At 40.4% G+C, this 22,675-nt stretch overlaps 2 long non-coding RNA genes across 2 annotated transcripts; one reads left to right on the top strand and one right to left on the bottom strand.

Annotated features, from left to right (window-relative positions):
* The first annotated feature begins 2 nt into the window (after positions 1–2).
* On the top strand, positions 3–16,574 carry LOC132001378 (uncharacterized). The gene is made up of 4 exons (XR_009399605.1): positions 3–260; positions 6,631–6,747; positions 7,793–7,939; positions 16,104–16,574. It is a non-coding gene; the product is annotated as an uncharacterized LOC132001378 (long non-coding RNA).
* LOC132001379 (uncharacterized) lies at positions 4,200–16,901 on the bottom strand. The gene is made up of 3 exons (XR_009399606.1): positions 16,739–16,901; positions 6,595–6,792; positions 4,200–4,595 (listed from the first exon to the last, which is right to left on the bottom strand). It is a non-coding gene; the product is annotated as an uncharacterized LOC132001379 (long non-coding RNA).
* Positions 16,902–22,675: the final 5,774 nt, after the last annotated feature.

Here is a 22,675-nt window from a genome sequence, read left to right as displayed (position 1 = left end):
TGGAAGTAAATGAGCAACTAGGCCAGCACAAGGTCAATCTTGAAATGAACTTTGTGAGTTTTGCAAGGTCACTTCAAATTTGAGCGAGTTCATTACAAAATGAAACTTCAGAATAAAATAGTTGCTTCTTTGCTCCCACGTCATATAGGTTTCCAGTTCATCAAAGATGGTTTTGGGAAGGGAGCAGATGATCTCAGGTGGAGAATTACAAAAGCCTCGGTACTGTAAAGGAAAGGCTTGTCTGAAGAGGTTCACCAAAGGTCAGTAATTAAACAATTTGTCCAGGTCCTTCCCTCTGGGCCTGCCCCAGCTCTTGTCACGTCTCCTTTGTAGTATAACAACACTGAACATTTATTAAGTGCTTAAGTGTGCCTCGCATATTGCCTGCATTATTTTACTCCATCCTCGCCTGCAGCCATATGGGTGGATATTAGTTTCCCCATTTTTTCAGAAAAGAAAGTGAAGTTATATAACACCCTTTCCTCCTAAGGAGCAGAATTGGAATTTGACTCGAGCTTGCAGCCACTGTTTGGCGGCATATGGAGGATTGTAGGCAATTCTGTGGACTATGGCAGTGGGATCTATCTGTCTTTTAGAATCTGTGGTTGGAGAAGGAAAAAAAAAAAAATATATATATATATATATTATATATTTATATATATAATATATATTTATATATTTATATATAAATATTATATTTAAATATAAATATTTTTATATTTATATATAAATACTAATATTTATATATTTTTAATATATATAAATACTATATATTTATATATATTTATATATTATATATATTTATATATAAATACTATATATTTATATATTTTTTATATATCTATTTTTATATCTATTTATAGATATAAAAATATATATATAGGTATATATATATATATAAAACTTCTGTGGAATCGTTTTATCCGCCATCCCCCCCCCACCCCGCCCCGCCCCGTCCCGCCCCGTCCCGCCCTGCTCCGTCCCGCCCCGCTCCGCTCCTCCACACTGTATTCCCTTGGAGAGTAATTGCTGCCTGTAGTACTACCGCTAGATGGCAGTGTGACCTCAGAAATGCTTTCAAAGGGTCCATACTCTGGAATCTGGAAATTCCATAGCAGTTTTCATTCCTCTGCAGTCACAACACCAGGCCTGCTCACTGTCCCCTGATCCAGACTTTCCATTGCCATTTTCCAATCTTGGATTTTGTCCCTTCTCTCCAGGGGACATTAGTGTAGTGGTTAGGAACACAGGTACTGGAGCATAATGCCGGAGCTTAAATCTGTGGCCACTTAATTTCTCTGTATTTCAGTTTCCTATAACGTCTCCCACACTTTAATGAGAAGGAAATGAGAGAATGCTTTTAAGGGTCTCGTAATAGATATAACATATAGGTCTCATAACTAGATTCATAGTTTGAATCTGGTTGAAAGTCGATTCTCAAGTTTGAGTCTAATCCAGTGTTTTGGGGACATTTTGAATCTGATCACTGAGCTAAGGAGCATCCTCTCTTCCAAGATGACTAACTTTGGCCTCTACTTGCACCAAAACACATTGTTTTCATGCCTGTGCCTTGTAAATGCTATTCCTCCTTTCTAGAATATTCTCATTGCTCCTACTTGCCCTTAAGACTGAGTTGGTATGTCTATCCATTGATGAAGCCTTCTCCAGTCTGCCAGGCAGAGCTGGCAGTGTGTGTGGGGTGTGTGTGTGTGTGTGTATATGTGTGAAACTTGTCACACTCTACTCCAGGTGGTCCATTGTGGTGGCGGCTTTTGCAGGATTTTGAGTTCTTTGAGGCCAGGAACCATGTTGTGTTGACTCTTGAATCCCATGGCCCAATGTAGGGCCTGTCCCATGGTAGGCACAGGACAATTATTTGTTGTAGAATTAAGAAACAGATGTTACAGCCCGAGTTCTCAAAGAAACAGGCATAGTATGCAGCCAGTATCATTCCTTCCCATTTTCACCAACTTCACGCTCCTCTTTTTCCTTACTACTCCGAGTCCCACCGCAAGAGTAAGGTCAGTTTAATGCAAAGGTCAGGATAGCTTTGGTTTCTGGAGCACTGCCTGAGGTTCACATTTCTGAACTTGCAATGACACGCGGAGATCCAGGGGGCAAATTCCAAGTGAGCACACATTCTGTTGAATCAGCTTCTTGGAAGATAGCTTTATTAAGTTCCAAGATTCCGATCAGTCCCCAGCTGCTTGCTCACACGCCACTGACTCCCACTGGAGTCCGCCATTATGAATGCTGAATGAGCTACCTTGGGCTCAGCTGGACTCTCTAAGCCTACCATACCACTTTGGGTAAGAGGAGTTTTTGGTGCCTCTGGAAAGCAGGTGCCCGAAACTACCCTTCTCCTTACCCCTTAACACACTGAATTTGTGAGTCCTCTTTCCCTGAAAGTATTCTGTGGGCTCTCAAGGGTCATTCCTTGATGTAGGGAGATTCAGACTCTCTGAACGTGCTGCCGGGCTGTTCTTATACTCCGCTGGGAGGTGGCAGCAAGCATTGGGTGTGCTTCAAAACGGTTTGATCCACAAACCGGACTGACTTTCTAGAATCATGGGTTGACTATAATTTTAAAACCTTAAGCTACAATTGGACCCCATTGCCCCAGTCTCTCCACTGTATGATTCTTGGTCACTTCAAGTCTGAGGCATGAGAAAAGAAATGCAAGAGAAGACAGGACCAAAAATAGACACGGTTCTGGTTTCCCAGTTGCTGAAACCATCTCAGGCTTCACTTTTTTAGGTTCTAGTATAATTTACACATAGTAAAACAAACTCATTTTAAATGTACAGTTTGATGAATTTTTTTTTTCAAAGATTTTATTTATTTATTTGACAGAGAGAAATCACAAGTAGATGGAGAGGCAGGCAGAGAGAGAGAGAGGAGGAAGCAGGCTCCCCACTGAGCAGGGAGCCCGATGTGGGACTCGATCTCAGGACTCTGAGATCATGACCTGAGCCGAAGGCAGCGGCTTAACCCACTGAGCCACCCAGGCGCCCCAGTTTGATGAATTTTGACAATACCGGTATAATCACTGACACAATCAAGATGTGGGATATTTCCATCACACAAAATTTCCTGTTTCTTTCCAGTCAGTGCCTTCCTACCCGCAGCAACGAGCACTGCTCTGATTTCTGTCACTGTGGCTAAGTTCTACCTGTTTTAGAATTTCAGTTTATGGGAATCCATTAAGTGATTATTTATGCACATTTGGCTTCTTTCACTCCACAAAATGCTTTTGAGATTCATTTATGTTGTTGCTTGTATGATGTTTGTTTATTTGAGAGGGAGAGGGAGAGAATGAGCAGTGGAGTGGGGCAGAGCTATTGAAGAGAGAAGCAGGCTCCCCACTGAGCAGGAAGCCGGACACGGGGCTCAATCCCAGAGCCCCGAGATCATGACCTGAGCTGAAGGCAGATAGATGCTTAACTGACTGAGCCACCCTGGTACCCCTAGGGTTGTTTATGTTAGCATAACTCAAATTTGTTTATTCATTACTCTATAGATGGGCACTTGGGTTGTTACCAGTTTGGGGATTACTATGAATAGAAGTGCTATGAACTCTCTCCTACACAATTCCTTTTTTTTAAGATTTTATTTTATTTTATTATTTTTTAAAGATTTTATTTATTTACTTAACAGACAGAGATCACAAGTAGGCAGAGAGGCAGGCAGAGAGAGAGGAGGAAGCAGGCTCCCTGCTAAGCAGAGAGCCCGATGCGGGGCTCGATCCCAGAGCCCTGGGGTCATGACCTGAGCTGAAGGCAGAGGCTTTAACCCACTGAGCCACCCAGGCACCCTAAGATTTTATTTTTGAGTAATCTCTACACCCAACATGGGGATTGAACTAGAAACCCAGGATCAAGAGTTGCGTGATCTTCCCCCTGAGCCAGCCCGGTGCCCCACTCTGCTATCTCTTTTGTGAACATGTTTGCATTTCTCTTGGATAGATGCCCCAAAGTAAAACTTCCCAGTCACAGAGTGGTTATATTTTTAACTTAGTTAGAAAAACTCCTTCCAATGGTTCATACCATTTCACGTCCCAACCCCAGGGTACAAAATTTTCAGTCCTTTGTCTTCGTGTAGGTTTGTTCTGTTAGCGCATGATCACCACTTAGAACAGTTCAAGGAACCATAGCACTGGGTCCCAGGAACAGATTTCTGAGTGTTCTTTCCCTAAGAGATGCTTCATGCTTTAGTGCCCTTGTTAGTAAAAGGGCACAGCATGCAGATTTAGGAAGGATGTCTGAGGAGCAGTAAGGGAGGAAGGCGATATGGCTCAGCCCACCATCCGGGATCAAACCCAACAACCAATCTGATGAGAGATGTTCAAGGCAAATCACCCTCCAGCTGAAGGGTGCCTTTGCAACAAGTCGCTATCCCATTCCTGAGTAATCAAGAGAAATTTATTTGCAGTCCGTTAACTAATTGTTCCCATACTGAGCACAGACCTTAACTAAATGCCCTGAATGACATTTAAGTCTCTGATCTGTTGTGAAACAGTTGATGATTTACCATGCTTGTATCCTGCCAGTAGAGTTGACTAATTTGCTTGAGATTTCGGCTGATGTCTGAGATCCCTAAAATAAGATACAAAGTAAAGATCACAGACAAAACATAAATGGTGTGAAAGATACAGACTCTGGCGTCAGGATGGGGACACAGCCAGACAGCTGTGTGGCATTTGGGAAGTCACATCACCTCTCTTGGCGTCAGGTGACGCAAAACCAAAATGGGAACAGTAGTTTTCATTTCTCCCCACTTTCCTGCTATGATGGGTGTGAGATTCAAACAAGATAGACCTGCATTCAAATCCTGACTGCCGTATCCTACCAAAAGCTTGACGCTGTTACTTTTTTTTTTTTTTAAGATGTTATTTGTTTATTTGAGGGAGAAAGAGAGAGAATGTGTGCACGTGCACAAAGCAGGGGGAGGGAGGAACAGACTTACCACTGAGCCGAGAGCCCTGGGCAATCCCAGGATACCTGCCAGATGGTGATCTGAGCCCAAGGCAGATACTTTAACCCTTTCACTGACTGAGCCACCCAGGTGCCCCTTGACTGTGCTACTTACTTGACTTTCCAAATTTGGGTTTTCATCCTTGTGAAGTGAAGATAACAAGAAAATACCTTGCAAGGTTGTTAACAAGAATCAGGTAATGTGTGTAAAGCACCTGTCACCATAGGTGCTCAGCAAACGGGAGCCTCACTGTTAAGCAGGCTACTGGTTTGGGACACTCAAGTGTTCCCTTAATCAGATGGCAGTTTTTTCAAATAGCGCAGCTACTCAGTTGACAACCCACCTCTGTTGAACTAGGTACCACGTCCGCCGATAAAGCTCACCAGGTGACTGCAACAGTGCCTGGGTTGTGATGTGTAGCCCGGGTCACATGGGTCCACCCTCTTTTGAACACTAAAGAGCAGATAAGCCTGCTCCAGCTCCCATCCCCCATGACTGGGGAATTCTCAGCCCTCCCTCCATGCTTCCGTGGATTCTTAGCACCTGCCTCTCTTTCCCGTTCTTCCTCACTTCCAGCTTCTGCTGAATTCTTGATCATGCCTTATGTCTTCCCTCCCGACACTGTTGACTCATTTTCACTCTTCACTGATCCCAATGGGAAACCCATCTCCTTTTCTCTTCCATGAAAGTGACTTCCTTCTATCTTATTACATACAAAGAACCAGGTTGGTCTGTTAGGATTTATCGGAGTACAAGGTTTTATTCTAGCATGCTTGCTCCTGTATTTTCTTTTACTTTCCTGCATTTCTAACAGAGAATGGCTCCTGATGTTCTTACTTCTCTTAGGTTCACCATCGTTTTACGCAAGTGCAAACGTGATCCAATTTTATGTTCTAGTTTGTTCATGTGTGAATATATACATATTGAAACACATTTTTGAAAGTCACATGCTACTATCTTTTCACCTTTCTTTCACAGTTAGGACATCATATTGAGTTTTATAACAATGTGCATAGGTAGTATATTACCTATGAAATTAATTATAGGATGGTAAACGGGGGCAAAAACTAAATATATATTACAAAAAGAGGGTGTTGGGTCTAATAATGTTGAGAACAAATGCTGTGGGTACAACTGGAGTGACATCTTTCCATTTCTGTGGCTTCTCTCTTTGCTGGCCAGTGCTCTGGTTAGAGCAGAGGGTGTCCAAGGCAAACCTCACAGTACAGAGTGAGGTCTGGATGGGACCCTCCCAGTGTGAGTGCCAAGTACTTTTATGTGCCAGTGGCTTCTCTTTCTTTCCACTAGATGCCAGCAGCATCCCAGGAGACTGGGTGGCCGTGCAGCTCTGGGAGTTTCCAGGAGCAGCACAAAGTGTGTTTTTCCAGGTCCAAGCACACTGCTGTCCTCTGGCTGCTTACAGCATCTTGATTGCTTTGTTCCCTACCTGGTGTGATCTCAGAGCAACAGGGTCAAGTTTAGGCACGCAGCAGCATATCAAGTGAGAAACAAGGTAACCACGATGGGATCCCAGCCGCTGTGCTGATGGCCTTGCGGACTCAACCACCCCCACACCCACCCACAGAGTACATCTGCTGGAGACTGACCATAAATATTTACCTTTCATTAAACATGGCATCACTGCCACTCACTCAGAGTTCCCAGCGCCCACGCAGAAGCCAGGGGCTGAATCTTGGCGATGGCAAGCAGCGAACCCGTGCTTCCTTCTAACTGCTGGCAGTCTTCTCCATTCTGCCCCATCCAGAAACTGGGGTAAGGTCCCGTCTGTGCTGAGATGCATCTTAGTCTTGGGTTTTGCTGAATGGAATCGAACAAGAATGAGTACTTCCTAGAAGTGAAAATAGATCCCTCTGGGTTCCTAAATGTGATAACAATATGGACAGACACAGAAAGATATGGAGAAATGATGCGGAGGAATGCTGCCCAACAGATGTGGCTTCCTATAGGAGCCACCAGCCACATGGGGCTACTGAGCACTTGAAATGAGGCTCATGTGACTGAAGACCTGAATTTTAAATTTTATTCAAAATTAATTAATTAAACTTTACATAGCCATATGTGACTGATGGCTACTGTATTGAACAGGTAGATAGAGAATATGACACAAGGGCAAAAATCAAAGAACTCCAAAGTGTCAAGCGCTATGTTGGATGTATATATGCACGTGTGTATGTATTACATATAATACCTATGTAACTCACACACATGCAATTTACATGAATTTAAATATATGTAAATGAGAACCCAACCCTCAGAGAGGTAGTTGAAGGTGGACCTGGAACTAGAAGCCACAATAACACTGGGAATGGGTGGATGGACAATGTGGGGAAGAGAATTTGCTATTAGAGAATAAGATGAGCTAACTGATTGTGGCCAGGGTGGTCCTAAGACCCAGAGACTGAAAACAGCCAAAAGGAGTCCCTTTCCACCAGAGGAGGGACAAAAGGAGCAGAAAGACAGCTGAGGTTATCAAGGCCCCTTCTCTCCATAAGGTCTGTGGATTTCAGGATAAAGGGGAGGGGCAAGCATACAGCAAAAAGAGCTGGGGGCAGACAGTCCCAGAAAGGAGGAGAAAGGAGACCCTCTGCCTGGTGGGAAGGTGGCATGGTGGGGACATCTGGGACAGTGGGAGCCGCAGCGTGACAGTGCTCGCTCTGTTAGCCCACGAGTCAGGTGGAAGACATGCAGAACTGGGCAGCAAGAGGAATTTTCAAAGACCATGGATATCTACTGGTTTGATACATCTCCCATGTAATTTCCTTTTAATTATAGTTATCTCAATAATTTGTATTAGCAGAGGAAGCAAGAGTGTCGGGCCCTACCAATTCCAAATAATAGACAAGGTACTCTCTGGGAAAGAATCCATGAGTGCTGTGAGAGAAGGAGCACCTCATTTAAATGTCACAGGGATTGTGCCTTTTGAGCTCCAGAACAACATTTTGTGGTAAGTGTTATGGGTTTTACAGCTGAGGAAACTGAGGCTCAGAAAGGATAAGAAACTTATTCAAGGGTGTACCGCTAGGAAGAGGCAGACCTCAGTTTTATATCAAGATCTTAGTACTTTGTGTTTAGTGTTCAAATTCAGTGGAATTGAACACATTCAAAACATTCTCATCTTCTTGCTTATAATCACCCAATAGACAAATGATTGGGGAACAAGAAAATGAAATTAATATTTTATAGACACTGGGGTTTTTTCTTTTGTTTTTTGTTTGTTTGTTTATTGAGGTATAATTGACATAAAATTTTATACACATTTTTATAACCCCTTGAATAGTTTAACTTTTAGATACCAAATAGTTTTCCCCCCTAAGTTTTGTTTAATATTTAAATTATTTTTATTGAAATAAAATTGGTATAAAACATTATATAAGTTCAGGAGTATAACACTGTAATTTGATATACGTGTATGCTACAAAGTGATCACCATAAGTATAGTTCCCATCCGTCACCATATAATTGAGCCCCTTCATCCAGTTCACTCCTGCTCAGTTTCCTTCCCCCTTGATAACCACCAATCTGTTCTATGCATCTATGAATTTTTGCTTTGTTTGTTTATATGTTTGTTTGTTTTTTTTTTAGATTTCATATATAAGTAAAATCATATGGTATTTGGACTGGCTCATTTTGCTTAGCATAATACTCACAATGTTGTTACAAATGGCAAGATTTCCTTCTTTTTAATGGCTGAGTAATATGCCATCATGTACATACACCCCAATTTCCTTATCCAGTTTCTTTACCCATTACCCATTAATGGACAACATAGATTGTTTCTATATCTTGGCTATTGTAAATAATGCTGATGAACATGGGGGTGCATGTATCTTTTTGAATTAATGTTCCCATATTCATCAGATAAATACCCAGAAGTAGGATAGCTGGATCATATGGTATTTCTCATCTTAATTTTTTGAGAAATTTCCATACTGTTTTACATAGTGGCTGCACCAGTTTACATCCCACCAGTGGTATATAAGGATTCCCTTTTCTCCATATCCTCTCCAACACTTATCTTTTTGATAATAGTCCCGAGTGATGTTGGACATCTTTTCATGTGCCTGTTGGCCATCTACATGTCTTGTTTGGAAAAATGTCTATCTGGATTCTCTGCCCATTTTTAAATTGGGTTTGTTTGTTTTTGTTATTGACTTGTATGAGTTCTTTATATATTTTGGATGTTAACCCCTGATTGGATAGATGACTGGCAAATGTCTTCTCTCATTCAGTAGGTTTTCTTTTTTTGCAATTGACTTCTCTTATTCAGTAAGTTGACTTTTTGTTTTGTTGATACTTTCCTTCCCTGAGCAGGAGCTGTTAAGTTTCGTATAGTCTCATTTTTAAATTCTTTCTTTTGATTTCCTTTGCTTTTGGAGTCAGATCCAAAAACAATGTTTAGACCAATGTCAAAGAGCCTACCACCTATGTTTCCTTCTACAAATTTTATGGTTTGAGGTTTTAACTTCGGGCCTTTAATCCATTTTGAATTAATTTTTGTGTATGGTGTATGGATAGTGGCCTAGTTTCATTATTCTGCATGTAGCTGTCCAGTTTCTTCAACATTGTTTACTGAAGAAATTGTCCTTGCCCCAATGTATATTCTTGACTCCTTTGTCATAAATTAATTTACCATGTTTGTGTGGGTTTGTTTCTGGGCTCTCTATACTATTCCAATGATCTGTTTATTATTATGCCAATGCCAATGTTTTGATTACTATAGTTTCATAGTATAGTTTGAAATCGGGAAGCATGATACTTCCAGCTTTGTTGTTCTTTCTCAAGTTTGGCTATTTGGGGTCTTTTGTAGTTCCATAGAAATTTTAGAATTATTTGTTCTAATTCTGTGAAAAATGCCTGATTATTGATAGAGTTACATTGAATCTGTAGATTGCTTTGAGTAGTACAGACATTTTTAACAATGTCTTCTAATCCGTGAACAAATGAAGATCTGTCCACTTATTTTTGTCTTCTTAATTTCTTTCATCAGTGCTTTATAATTTTCAATGTACAGGTCTTTTACCTTTTTGGTTAAATTTGTTTCTAGGTATTTTATTCCTTTTGATGCAATTGTAAATGAGATTGTTTTCTTTCTTTTTTTTTTTTAAGATTTTATTTATTCATTTGACAGACAGAGCTCACAAGTAGGCAGAGAGGCAGGCAGAGAGAGGGAGAGGAGGAAGCAGGCTCCCTGCTGAGCAGAGAGCCCAATGTGGGGCTTGATCCCAGGACCCTGGGATCATGACCTGAGCTGAAGGCAGAGGTTTTAACCCACTGAGCCACCCAGGCGCCCAAGATTGTTCTCTTAATTTCTTTTTCAGATAGTTCATTACTAGTGTATAGAAACACAACAAATTTTTGTATATTGATTTTGTATCCTACAACTTCACTGAATTCATTTATGAGTTCTAATCATTTTTTGGGGGTAGAGTCTCTAAGATTTCTATGTATAGTATCATGTAATCTATAGTGAAATTTTACTTCTTCCTTTGGGACTTATATGACTTTTATTATTTTTCTTGCCTAATTGCTATGGCTAGGACTTCCAATACATGTTAAATAAAAGTGGTGAGAGTGGGCTTTCTTGTCTTGTTCCTGGCCTTAAAGGCATTGAGTATGATGTTAGCTGTGGGTTAGTTATATATGACCTTTATTATATATAGGAAACATTCCCCTCTATACCCACTTTGTTGAGAGGTTTTTGTTTTTTTTTTTTTTTTTATCATAAACGATGTTGAGTTTTGCCAAATACATTTTCTACATGCTTTGAGATGATCATATGGTTTTTATCCATCATTGTGTTAATGTGGTATATCATGTTGATTAATTTGTGGGTGTTGAACCATCCGTGCATCTCTGGAATAAATCCCACTTGATCATGGCATATTATCCTTTTAATGTATTGTGGATTTTGGTTTGCTAATATTTTTTGAGGATTTTTTCCCATCTATATTCATCAGGGATATTGGCCTGTAATTTTCTTTCTTTGTGCTTTCTTTATCTGGTTTTGATATCAGAGTAATGCTGGCCTTGTAAACTGAGTTTTGGAAACATTCCCTCTTCTTTAATTTTTTGGAAGAGTTTGAGAAGGGTAGGTATTAAATCTTCTTTGAATGTTTGTTAGAATTCACCAGTGAAGCCATCTGGTCCTGGACTTTGGTTTTTTGGGATGTTTTTGATTACTGATTGAATCTCTTTACTAGTAATCAGTCTATTCAGATTTTCTATTTCTTCCTGTATCAGTCTTGGAAGACTGTATGTTTCTAGGCATGTGTCCATTTCTCTTTCTAGGTTGTCCAATTTGTTTGGCTTATAATTATAGTAGTCTCTTATGATCCTTTGTATTTCTGTGATATCAATTATAATTTTTACTCTCTCATTTTTTATTTTATTTACTTGTGCCCTCTCTCTTTTTTCCATGGTGAGTCTAGTTAAAAGTTTGTCAGTTTTCCTTTTAAGAGCTCAGAGAATGAGCTCTTAGTTTCATTGACTTTTCTAATTGTCTTTTAGTCTCTATTTCATTTATGTCACTCTGATCTTTATTATTTCCTCTCTCCTGTTAAAATTGAGCTGTGTTTCTTCTCTTTTTGGTTCCCTTAGGTCTATAGTTAGATTGTTTATTTGAGATTTTTCTTGTTTCTTGAGGTAGGCCTGTATTATTTTAAACTTCCCTTAAAACTGCTTTTGCAGCGTAGCTGGGTAGCTCAGTAATTAAGTGTCTGCCTTCAGCTTGGGTCATGATCCCAGGGTCCTGGGATCAAGTCACACATCTGGCTTCTTGCTTGGCAGGAGGCCTGCTTCTTCCTCTCCCACTGTTTCTCCCCTACTTGTGTTCCCTCTCTTGCTGTCTCTCTCTGTCAAATAAATAAATAAAATCTTAAAAAAAAAAAACTGCTTTTGTTGTATGCCATAAATTTGGTACTGTTTTGTACTGTTGAATTTATTTTTGTACTGTTGAATTTATTTTGTACTGTTGAATTTTTTTCCATTTTCATTTTGTCTCTGGGTATTAAAAAATTTTCTCCATTGGTTTTTTTGTTGATCTAATGATTCTTCAGTAGCATGTTGTTTAATCTTCACATAATTGCCATTTTGTCCAGTTTACTTTCTATAATTGATTTCTTGTTTTACACCATTGTGGTCAGAAATGATGCTTGATATGATTTCAATCTTCTTGAATTTGTTGAGTTGTGTTTTATGGCCTAACGTGGAATCTATCCTGGAGAATGTTCTATGTGCATTTGAGAAAAATGTGTGTTCTGCTGCTTTGGGATGAAATTTTCTGTGTATATCTGTATATATCTATTAAGTCCATTTGGTCTAATGTGTCAGATGGCTGATGCTTCATTTTTGATTTTCAGTCTGGATGATCCATCTATTGATGAAAGTAGGGTATTAAGATTCCCTACTGTTTTTGTATTGCTATCAATTTCTCCTTTTAGGTCTGTTAATATTCATTCTATATATTTAGGTGCTTCTATGTTGGGTGCATATATATTTACAAATGTTATATATACTTTTTGGATTGACTTTTTTTAATAATATAATTCTCTTCTTTGTTTATTCTTACAGCCGTTGTTTTAAAGTTCATTTTGGTTGATATAATTATTTCTGCACCAGCTTTCTTTTCACTTCCATTTGAATGGAACATCTTTTTCTATCCCTTTACTTCCAGTCTGTGTGTGTCCTTAGATCTGAAGCAAGTCTCTTGTAGGCAACGTATGGGTTGGTCTTTTTTTTTTTTAATCCATTTATCCATTCTATATTCTTTGTCTAGAGAATTTAGTGCATTTACATTTAAAGTTATTTTTGATAGATATGTACTTATTGCCATTTTGGTTTTTTTCCTGGTCGTTATTGTAGTTCTTTGTTCCTTTCTTCTTCTCTTGCTCTCTTCCCTTGTGGTTTGGTGATTTTCTTTAGTGTTATCTTTAGATTTCTTTCTCACCATCTTTTGTATATCTACTATGGATTTTTGCTTTGTGGTTACCATAAGGTTCATATATAACTATGTGTGTGTGTGTGTGTGTGTGTTTATATATATATATATATATATAAACTATATATAGTATATATATATACATTATATATAGCTTAAGGAATATATATATAAACTATATATAGTATATATATACACATTGTATATATATACTATATATAAATAGTATATATATACATTATATATATAAACTATTTATATATAGTATATATATACATTATATATATATATATATATATATATATATATATATTCCTTAAGCTATCTTTACTTTTTAACGTTCTTTTTTCTTTTTGCTGCCCTGTTTAGGTGATGTCCACTGCCCTGCTTTCCAGGTTACTAATCCATTCTTCTGCTTCTTCCAACAACAATCTGCTATTGAACTGTAGTTTTCAGTTCAGAAATTATATTTCAGTTCAGAAATTATATTCTTCAGCTCTGTAATCTGTATATTTCAGTTCAGAAATTTATCCTTCAGCTCTGTAATTTTTGTTTGGCGTACTCTCTGATCTTTTCTTTCTCTGCGTTGAAGTTCTAACTGTGTTTATTCTTTCTTCTCCGGAGTTCAGTGAGCATTACTATGACCACTTCATTGACCTCTATCAGGTAGATTTCTTATTTCTGTTTCTTTAAGGTCTTTTTTCTGAAGTTTTGTTTTCATTTGGGGCAATTTTTTTTTTTTTTTTTTTTTTTTTTGGTCTACTCATTTTGCTTGACTCTCCATATCTCTGTATTAGGCAAATAACTATCTCTCCTAGTCTTGAAGGAGTGAACTTAAGTAGGAGATGAAACTTATCATTGAAACTTTTCCTACTTTTGTTTGTTTCTTGGACCTTTGTGATTGTTTCACTAGCCTTATTTGACCTTGATAGTTCCCAGTTGTTGAGGATGTGTCAAGGCCCGTCAGTGTTCCGGAGGGAGGGATCACAGGCAGTGCCCAGTTTCAGGCTCATTGTAACCTAGAACCTCAGGCAGCAGCTTTTTAAGTATGCAAATATGTACTGGCCTGTGGGTTGGTAATTATAAACCAGGCTTACCTTCAAACTAGGAGATATGGAAGGTGTCTCCTAGGTGACAGTTTCAAAACTTACAGCTTCAGATATGTATAAACTCCTTCTGGGAGCTATCAGTGAGCTGTGATGAGACCATGGGAGGATGCTAGTGTGGTGTATTTCCACCTACATTCCCTGGGAGCAGCTTTGTAGTTTCTGGATGTATTGCAAACATGAAACTGCTCCTCAGGCTGATCTCTAGGACAAGCGATAGGCCTTTTCCACATGAAGAATGGGGGTGTGTTTCAGTCTGCTCTTTGTGCAGTGCTCAAGGGGTGGTAGCTTGCCAAAAATTGTTTCTCTGATTGTTTCAGACCCTTGGGGCCCCAAAATACAATCCTCCTGGCCACTAGGCCACGTGCTCAGTGGGCATCTGTGTGGGCTGCATGTGCCTACTGGCTTTGGCCTGCTCTGCCACAGCCATGATCTATGGGGAACAGGAGCTCAACTGGTCCCTGTGGCAAAGCGAGCCGTGGCTAGGGTGTGCAGGGGTTAGCAGGTTGTGGGTTGGAGTGTGGAGGGGTACAACAGTGGTAACTACCAGTGCCTAAGTTCCTGGACAATATCTCAACAGGTATCTGTCTATCTTGCAGAAGCTTTCAGATAAGCAAATGAGTCTCCTTTGCATATGGTCTAGGTGCCTTTCACACTGTTTCTTTTGGATGGGCTCCTGGATGAATGAGTCTGTTCATGAGTCCTTTAAGAACAGATTTTCTGTTTCCTATAGCCCTGTGGTATTCTGGAAGTAAGCCCCACTGTTTTTCAAGGCCAGACACTTGGGTGCTTATCTTTCTGGCCTGGATCCCAAGGCTTGGGGTGCCTCATGTGGGGCTGAAATCACTCATCCTCAGAGATGAGCTCTGTATTATGAGATCTCTCCCAGCTGTTGGGGGCTATGCCTGGGGTGGGGTTTCTTTCAAGACCATGCCTCTATCTCCTCTACATGTCTCATTGTGGCCCTTTATCCGTTGCTGTGGAGGCACTGCTCAGCTAAATTTCTTGTCCTTTTTTGAGGGAAGTGTTGCAGCGATACCTGTAGATTTGTAGTGTTATTGGGATGAAGTGAGTTCAGGATCCTTCTACACTGCTAACCCTCCCCTCCCCCTAGGTTTTAAATGTTAGTAGTAGAGGATAGTTTTGAACTATCAGCCTCTGAGTCATGGGCCCAGCACTTTCCATGCTCCATTCTACAGCATGGCTCATTGTCAAATGATAATGATGGTGTTAATTAAATAATAATATCACAACCATTAACAGTCCCATACTCCAGTTAGAGAGATGCAGCTATGGCCCCTATCTAACCAAAGAAGAACTATTATCAGTGCAATTGGCTTTTGCTTTAAGGAAGAGCTTGGTTACTTGCTACTCAAGTTGAAGCAAAAAAACATGGGGTATCTTAAGGTGGACTATTCACTCATTCAACAGGTATGTCTTGGGTATGTCTTTGTGTGGCATGCACTGTTGCAGGTGTCATCATACTCTTGCCATTCTAGTGCTCAGAGCCTAAAATTCTAGTGTACTCAGAGCCTCCTGGGAATTTCAAACCTACTCACTTGACATTTAGAATTCTTCCATGTCTAGCCCCCCACTTGCCTATGAGGACTGCCCCATCTGTCCCTTCATGCATGATCCTGGCTGATTTGGCATTGCTACCTGGCCACATAGCAACCCCACATTTCTTCCTAGGCATCCTTTTCAAAACTATGTACTGCAACACCCCAGAAAATGGGGGACCACTCTTTAATCAAGGGTATACATGTATAAAGCTCTCTTATATGTAGAATTCTTCTATGATATCTAGTGGCTCTGGATGTAGCAAGGCCTCTAAGAAACCAAGTTTAGGAAAATTCTACAAGTCTGTTGAAACAATTCAAGCAACATGAATTGCTATAGATTCTAGAAGTAGGTAATAGGAAAAAAATTGGTAATTACTAATTTGGTAAATTGATCATTTAACAAATTAATGATTTTACAAAACTGAATTTTTGGTTCATTTGCTTTCAGCCAATTGATTTTTGTGAATTTCTTTTTGCTTGCTGATTTTGTTTCCCTATTCCTAGGAAGCAATGAGACCGTATAGAAGAATCCTGAACTAGAGGAGAAGCAGTTTAGAATTATGATGATATGTGAAGAGTCAACTAAACCAAAGACAGTGAGATCCACCTTCACAAAGGAGTGTGTTTTGCCTGCCCTCTCTCTCATCCTTTCTACTTCTCCTTTTTCTGTTCCATATTTGTCCTGTTTATGGACCCCTTAGTATGCACAATGAGTTCATCTCTGAATCCCTACAATACCCACACCAATGCCTTGAGCAGAATAGCAGAACTTTCTTTTAGGATCCATTCTTACCTAAGGAATCCAGCCTGAAAGTTTTATTTCGGTGTAAATGACAAAAGGGGCTTGGGTAAAATGAACCCTATGACAAAAGGGGCTTGGGTAAATGCCTTTCCAGAAGGCATTAATGTGACAAGGAAAAGAGATTTGAGAAGGCAAATTTGAGAGACTCTGTCTGTTTCCACATTCTGGAAGATAACCCCAAAGTTTCCTTCTTTGTTTGTTTGTTTGTTTATCATGAAAGATGAGACTGAGCTTAAGATGGGTCAGGACCTCACATAACAATTAAATGGGGAATCAGAACTAGAATGCTTGCTATTTGGATCAGTTGGGGGAAAGGGGTGAGAGAACTAATGCTTACCTTTTTCCTTTTCTTTATTATGGAAATCACAAAGTGAGATAAAATCCCTGCTTCTTCTTCTTCGAAGTGAAGATTTATAAGATTATCCTAGTGGTTGCTTGCTGGAATGCTGCAGGAAGAAATATTAGTTTTATACACTGATACAATGTCCATAATTCCACATGAAAATGAATTTAGTAGCCACCAAGCCCAGACAGGCCACAAGGCTGCATAGAGCCCTGATGAATGAATAGAACCACATTATAAGGTTCTCCAGAGAGTGGAGAAAAAAGAACCAATTGTCTTTCTGAAATATACCAGCAAGAATGCAAACCTTAATTAACGAAGCCCAAGGTTGATTTTTCTTGCTGCCTTTTTCTCTAAAAGACAAATAATAAGAAATGAATGAGGTTGAAAGCAAATGAGAACCATATTTGGAAAGAAAAGCATACTCAAACTTTAGGCTGAGCTAGTTGCAAAGAGCTAAAGTTCTTTAATCATCTTATGGGAGATGTAGCCAAAAAATGCAATTTGAATCTCTCTCTCTCTCTCTCTCTCTCACACACACACACACACACACACACACACACATTTCCACACCATACCCTCCTACTTTTTCACTGTAGATGAATCAAGATAGTGGAGACAGGATATGATGAGAACCATTCCTGCCCTCCATCTACTTTATCAAAAGCCTTTGGCAATTGGTAATCTTTGCTGCCTTGGTTTGGGGAATCCATCTATCAATTCTTATTCTCTAAACATTCATTTGTGCATTTATGAATTGGCTGCAAGGAGCTAAGAAATAGCTGAAATAGGTAATGTACTGTGAATATGCAGGGAATGGAATCTTCTCACAGATTTTTCTAGAAGAAGATGAGCCAGTTTGGGCCTAAAAGAACATTACTCATTTGAAGGTGGGTATGAGATGGGAAACGACAAGTTTTCTAGAATTAAAATAGTGTCCAACAAATTGATGAAACACAGAGGATTTTCCTTGTGTCAGGCAGAGTTAGCCTGGTCCACTTTCCAAAGAAGCAGAATGGAAGGTTGAATATGGTGGTGTGATTTCAGGATCGTCCAGTAGACACTCCATGCTTCACAGCACCTCAGGGTTTGTTCAAGGTTTGAAACATTACTACTGTCTTTGTTAACATAGAGACAGAAGACCTACCAATCTTGCTTTATGGATGTGGGGGAAATATGGGCTTTGATTAATGAAGCCTAACTTAGATTGATATCAGAGAAATCTGAGGTACTGTAGGAACATTTTTACTCAACTCATGATGTTTCTGTTTGTTAAAGGAAGCTCATTTAGTGTAACTCCTGGCCTTTTTCAGTCCATTACTCATAATTCCCCAAGGGGGAATGGAGTACCTTAACCAACTGGTGTATCTGGGCATGCTTGGCTCAGTTGCACCTATGTTCCTCTTGTAGGTGAGTTGCTCACAAAGAAGAAGCATTTTATTCTGCTCTTCTAGCAGGGAGATCGTTTTCCTTATTGGGGTCCAGCATTGGCAGATCTACTCAGCTAACAGACAGCCATATGCTCCCAACCTGGCCCCTATTAGAAACAAAGGGTACTTTTTTTTTTATCACCATTTGCCAGTTAATTTGTACAGAACAAGGTCAGAGAAGAGTGTGGTGTAAATTGGGCTCCCTCAGACACCACAGCATGTTAAGAAAATTAATTTATTTATTTGAGCGGGGAGGGGCTGAGGGAGAGAATCCTAAGCAGACTCCCCACTGAGCATGGAGTGCAGCGTGGGGCTCATTGCCACCACCCTGAGGATAAGGACCTGAGCCGAAACCAAGAGTTGGATGCTCAACCAGCTGAGCCACCCAGGTGCTCAATCCCAGCATGGTTTTAAATGTCCAGAAACATGAATGGAAAACTTGAAACTTGAAGATTTTCAATCTGATCTTGGCTCTGTCTTTCCTTAGGTGTTTGAAATTGGCCAGATATAGAGGCTTTCAATGCTTCAGTTTTCTTAAATGTGAAAGTACTTCATAAAATCATTACCTTATAATTATATGCACAATTGGATGCCATTCCAAGACTTAAGTTTATATAATACAGTGTACTGTCAGAGACTTTTTTCCAGCCAGAGGAGCTTCCAGATCTCTGTATAGGCAGATTCTGAGGAATCTGTTAGTTACATAACAGAGGGCTGATCAGGTTATAATTTTTTGAGAGAGGATATAATTGAATTTTTCTGGATTTTGAGCCTTCATAAAACTCCCTATCTCCTTGGAAAGAGCAGCTCTGGCAAGAGTCTATAATTATTTGCAAAAGGGTCTCAGGAACCTTCTGAGATCTCAACCTTGTGTCCCAAGAATCAAAGTAATAGTGATCTACCAGAGGTGGGCCAGATTAGTCCTAACCAAGGCCAGGGATAGGGAAGATCTGTGAAGTCCCTAAAAATGAAATTATATTGAGGAAAGGAGGAATGAGATTGATGGCTTGAGCTCAACACAAAGCCAGTGATCCATGGATCAGTTAATTCTATACAACCACAAAATACTGGTGGAAAAACCAGTAAGCACCATTTAGGCCAGGAGTCTGCAGGTTGACTAGGGTATAATGATCTGTGCTGGGCTCAGCTTCATGGTTCCACCAATCTCCAATAGGCTTTACAAATATATACTGGTTCGTTGAAGTTTAGCTAATCTAGACTGGCCTTGATTGGAGTGACTCAACTCAGTTCCACAAGCAAAAATGCATGGCCTCATTATGACCTAGTCTAAGAATTGGCACACTGTCACTTGCTCTTTTTTATTGGCCAACGTAAGTCACATGGATAAATCCAAATTTAAGAGACAGGGAAATATACTTTGCCCTTTAGTGGGGGAAACTCCCAAGATACATGGCAAAGGACATAGATAGGAGGGGGAGATGTGGAGAATTGGGACCAATGATGTTGTCTATCAGTGTTGGGAGTGGTTTGGGCACAAACTGATAAGGTTCCTTCTGGGAGCACCTCTAGACCAGTGCTCAGGCACCAATGTGTGTGCTCTAGAGACTGATGGCTAAACAAGGCAATGTAAGCTCAGGAGAGTTGCAGCCTTTGTGTGGAGGACAGTGGTGATCTAGGCAAGGTCCTCACTGCATTAGAAGTCAAGAGAGCTGTCAAGTTATGAAGGACCACCTGTGACAGTGGTGGATGCCAGGTTCTTTTTCCAGAAAATAATTACAAACCTCTTTGCAGCTCTGTGAGCTCCTAGAACTCTCTTGGGTGAGAAACTGGGGGAAGGATTAAAAAGTAAGTTTCTGGGCTCTCCAAGAATACAAAAAGAGATTCTGGGAAATTAATAGAAATGGCCATAAATGGTCATTGAACTGATGACACAGATAATTTCACACACAAAGGAAAGCCACTCACCAATGGACCCACCTCATCTGTCCCACCATGCTCCTCTTCCTCCTATCATTTTCCTATTTTCTTCCTAATTTTCTGAAGTTTATAGTTACAGAGACTGAGGAAAGTGTCATAATTCCTATTTAGAAAATGGTCAGTGTTATGGGTGAAAGGATTTATAAGTATCATTATGTTTCATCCCCTTCCTAGAATGAATTTTGGGATAATCCTCCTGACAACCCAGTCAAGTATATGACGAAAGATCTAACCCCCAAGGCTTCATTCAAACAGGGCAGCCATTTTGTTTCCTTTTCCTTGTTCAAATGAATGATCTGTTCTTTCTACAAGACCATGGACAATCTGACAGGAAACCAGTGGTGCTGGCTGGCTATGTGTCTGGAGGGGAACAGAGATTTGATAGGAAAGGATATTCTTTTGCCCTCCCTTCCCCAGTGCATGTGGTCTTCCAGTATACCTCTTCTGTGCCCCACCCTGGCCAAAGTTTAGGGTCCTAAAGGTTAATGAGCAATATTTTTAATCAGCAAAGAAAGAACTTCAGGTCCATTAGACCTTTGAAGGGGTCTGCTGTCACGGCCGGCGCGACAAATCGACCAGGAAACGTGAGGGTAAGAGGATAGTGAAAAGAAATTAAGAGACAAAGAGATGGGGGCAGGAGGAGCACTGAGGTTGATGTCCAACAGTACTGATTTTATTCCACATCTTACAAGCATTTATAAGGCAGATCACAATAGAAGGAGTAATACGTCAGTATCTAGTCAGATGACTGCAAGTTCCTATAACAAGTTTACATTAACTACAAGCAAACCTCGTGATGCCAGGTAGTCTCAGCTAATGCCATTAGCAAGACAGTCAACCAGGGAGTGGGTTATGGGAGGTACAGGAACAACAAGGACCAACTAAGAATTCATGACCCTGACCACATTGCTCCCTTCTGTAGGGAGAGCGTGTGGGAAGTCACGTAGGTGAGCGCACGACACGTATCACAGACCCTTCCTCAGTGTTACTCAACTTTCCCATCCTTAACCCCTTGTCAAGGTGTCCAGACTTTAAAGGAGACACAAGTCAGGGCCTGGTTTGATCCACGACTCCAACCATGCCGTAGCCTCCAACAGTCTGCATCTCAAAAGTTTACTGGTCCTGTTTGCTCATGAGGGCGTGAGACCATCCCAGCCCACACTGCCTGCTCATCCCTGTTAAAGGAGAAGATTACTCTGTTGTCCAGCTAGAGTCTGGGTCTCAGAAGTCAGTGCTAGATGGACAATTATAAAGAAGAGATGGGGAAGGAATTCAATGGTTTGTGAACATCAGTGTGCTTTTGTGCCGGGAGGACATGGAGATGGGAATAATGTGTCATTAAAATCATGAACTTCACTTTTACTATTTTAATTATATTAATTGTTATGTCAATAACAATATAGTCACAGGGTTTAAAATTCAAAGGTACAAATGTTATCCTGATTAAACTCTTCCCTCCAATTTCAAACATCACAGAGTTGTTATGATTAAATGAGATGGTGTGTATAAAGTGCTTCATATAATATTAACTCTCAATAACCATAAACAAAAGCTAATGTGATGCCTATTCATTTCACAAAACACAGACTTATGTGGGCAAAAAAACCATACCTTTCTTTATTTTCCCTGTTTCGAGCCTTCCTTTCTATCTTGAGTCCTCATTCAAATATATACAGAAAAGTTAATGTAATTATTTTGGGGTAAACCTGGTTAAATTCAGTGATCTCCCAGACATTATAGGTTATAAGCAAGTCATAGTCAAGACTTCCTTCTCCCTCTTTCTTCTTATACCTGGCTGGTCTTTGTTCCAGTAGGAAGAAGACTGTCTAGGCTCTGACTGACTGCTATCATGCTTGCCCATGTGTATTGAAGGTTGGGTACCTATATATTCTCAGCTGTGGCTTGCCTTTGTGCTCTAATAGCCCACTGCCTCAGATGTCCCCTGTCCTCTCTCCATCTAAGACACTCTCCCACACACTGGCAGTCCTCTAAGATACAGCTCCATTCTTCCAAAACTTCAGTGGTCTTGTGCATGGGCTGCATGCTTCTGATGTGGAATTCCCTTATGCTGGCCCCACAGGCTTGCTCTCTCCCAGATATCTTCTGTGTTTCCCTCAGGAGCCTTTGGTATTTTCAGATGGCCATCCATACCCCTTTAGGGATTTAGAAAGCTCGGGTAGTATTGGTCTCCATTGTGTTTGGCTACCATTTCTACCTCTACTGTTGATAATCTAGCAATGGATTATGCTTGCAATCTTTCTGGACTTCATGCAGGTAGCAAGACACAGGTCTTCTCCATTCTCAGATCCCCAATTAAAAAGGGTTCCTTGGTGTGCCCACACTTGGGACTTGACAGATTAGGAGGAAGCACAATTTCTATGCCTCACCTAACCCTACTGTTTCCTCTTTGGCTCTCCTCTCTCTGCTCAGCTTAGAGGCCTTCCTCTGTTGGTTTAGAAGTGGAGGAGGAGGGCGCCTGGGTGGCTCAGTGGGTTAAGCCGCTGCCTTCGGCTCGGGTCATGATCTCAGGGTCCTGGGATCAAGTCCCGCATCGGGCTCTCTG

This window comes from Mustela nigripes, chromosome 14 (assembly GCF_022355385.1).
Source record: "Mustela nigripes isolate SB6536 chromosome 14, MUSNIG.SB6536, whole genome shotgun sequence".
NCBI lineage: Eukaryota > Metazoa > Chordata > Mammalia > Carnivora > Mustelidae > Mustela > Mustela nigripes.
The sequence above is the reverse complement of the archived record's forward strand: the minus strand, read 5'-3'. Positions and strand labels throughout refer to the sequence as shown.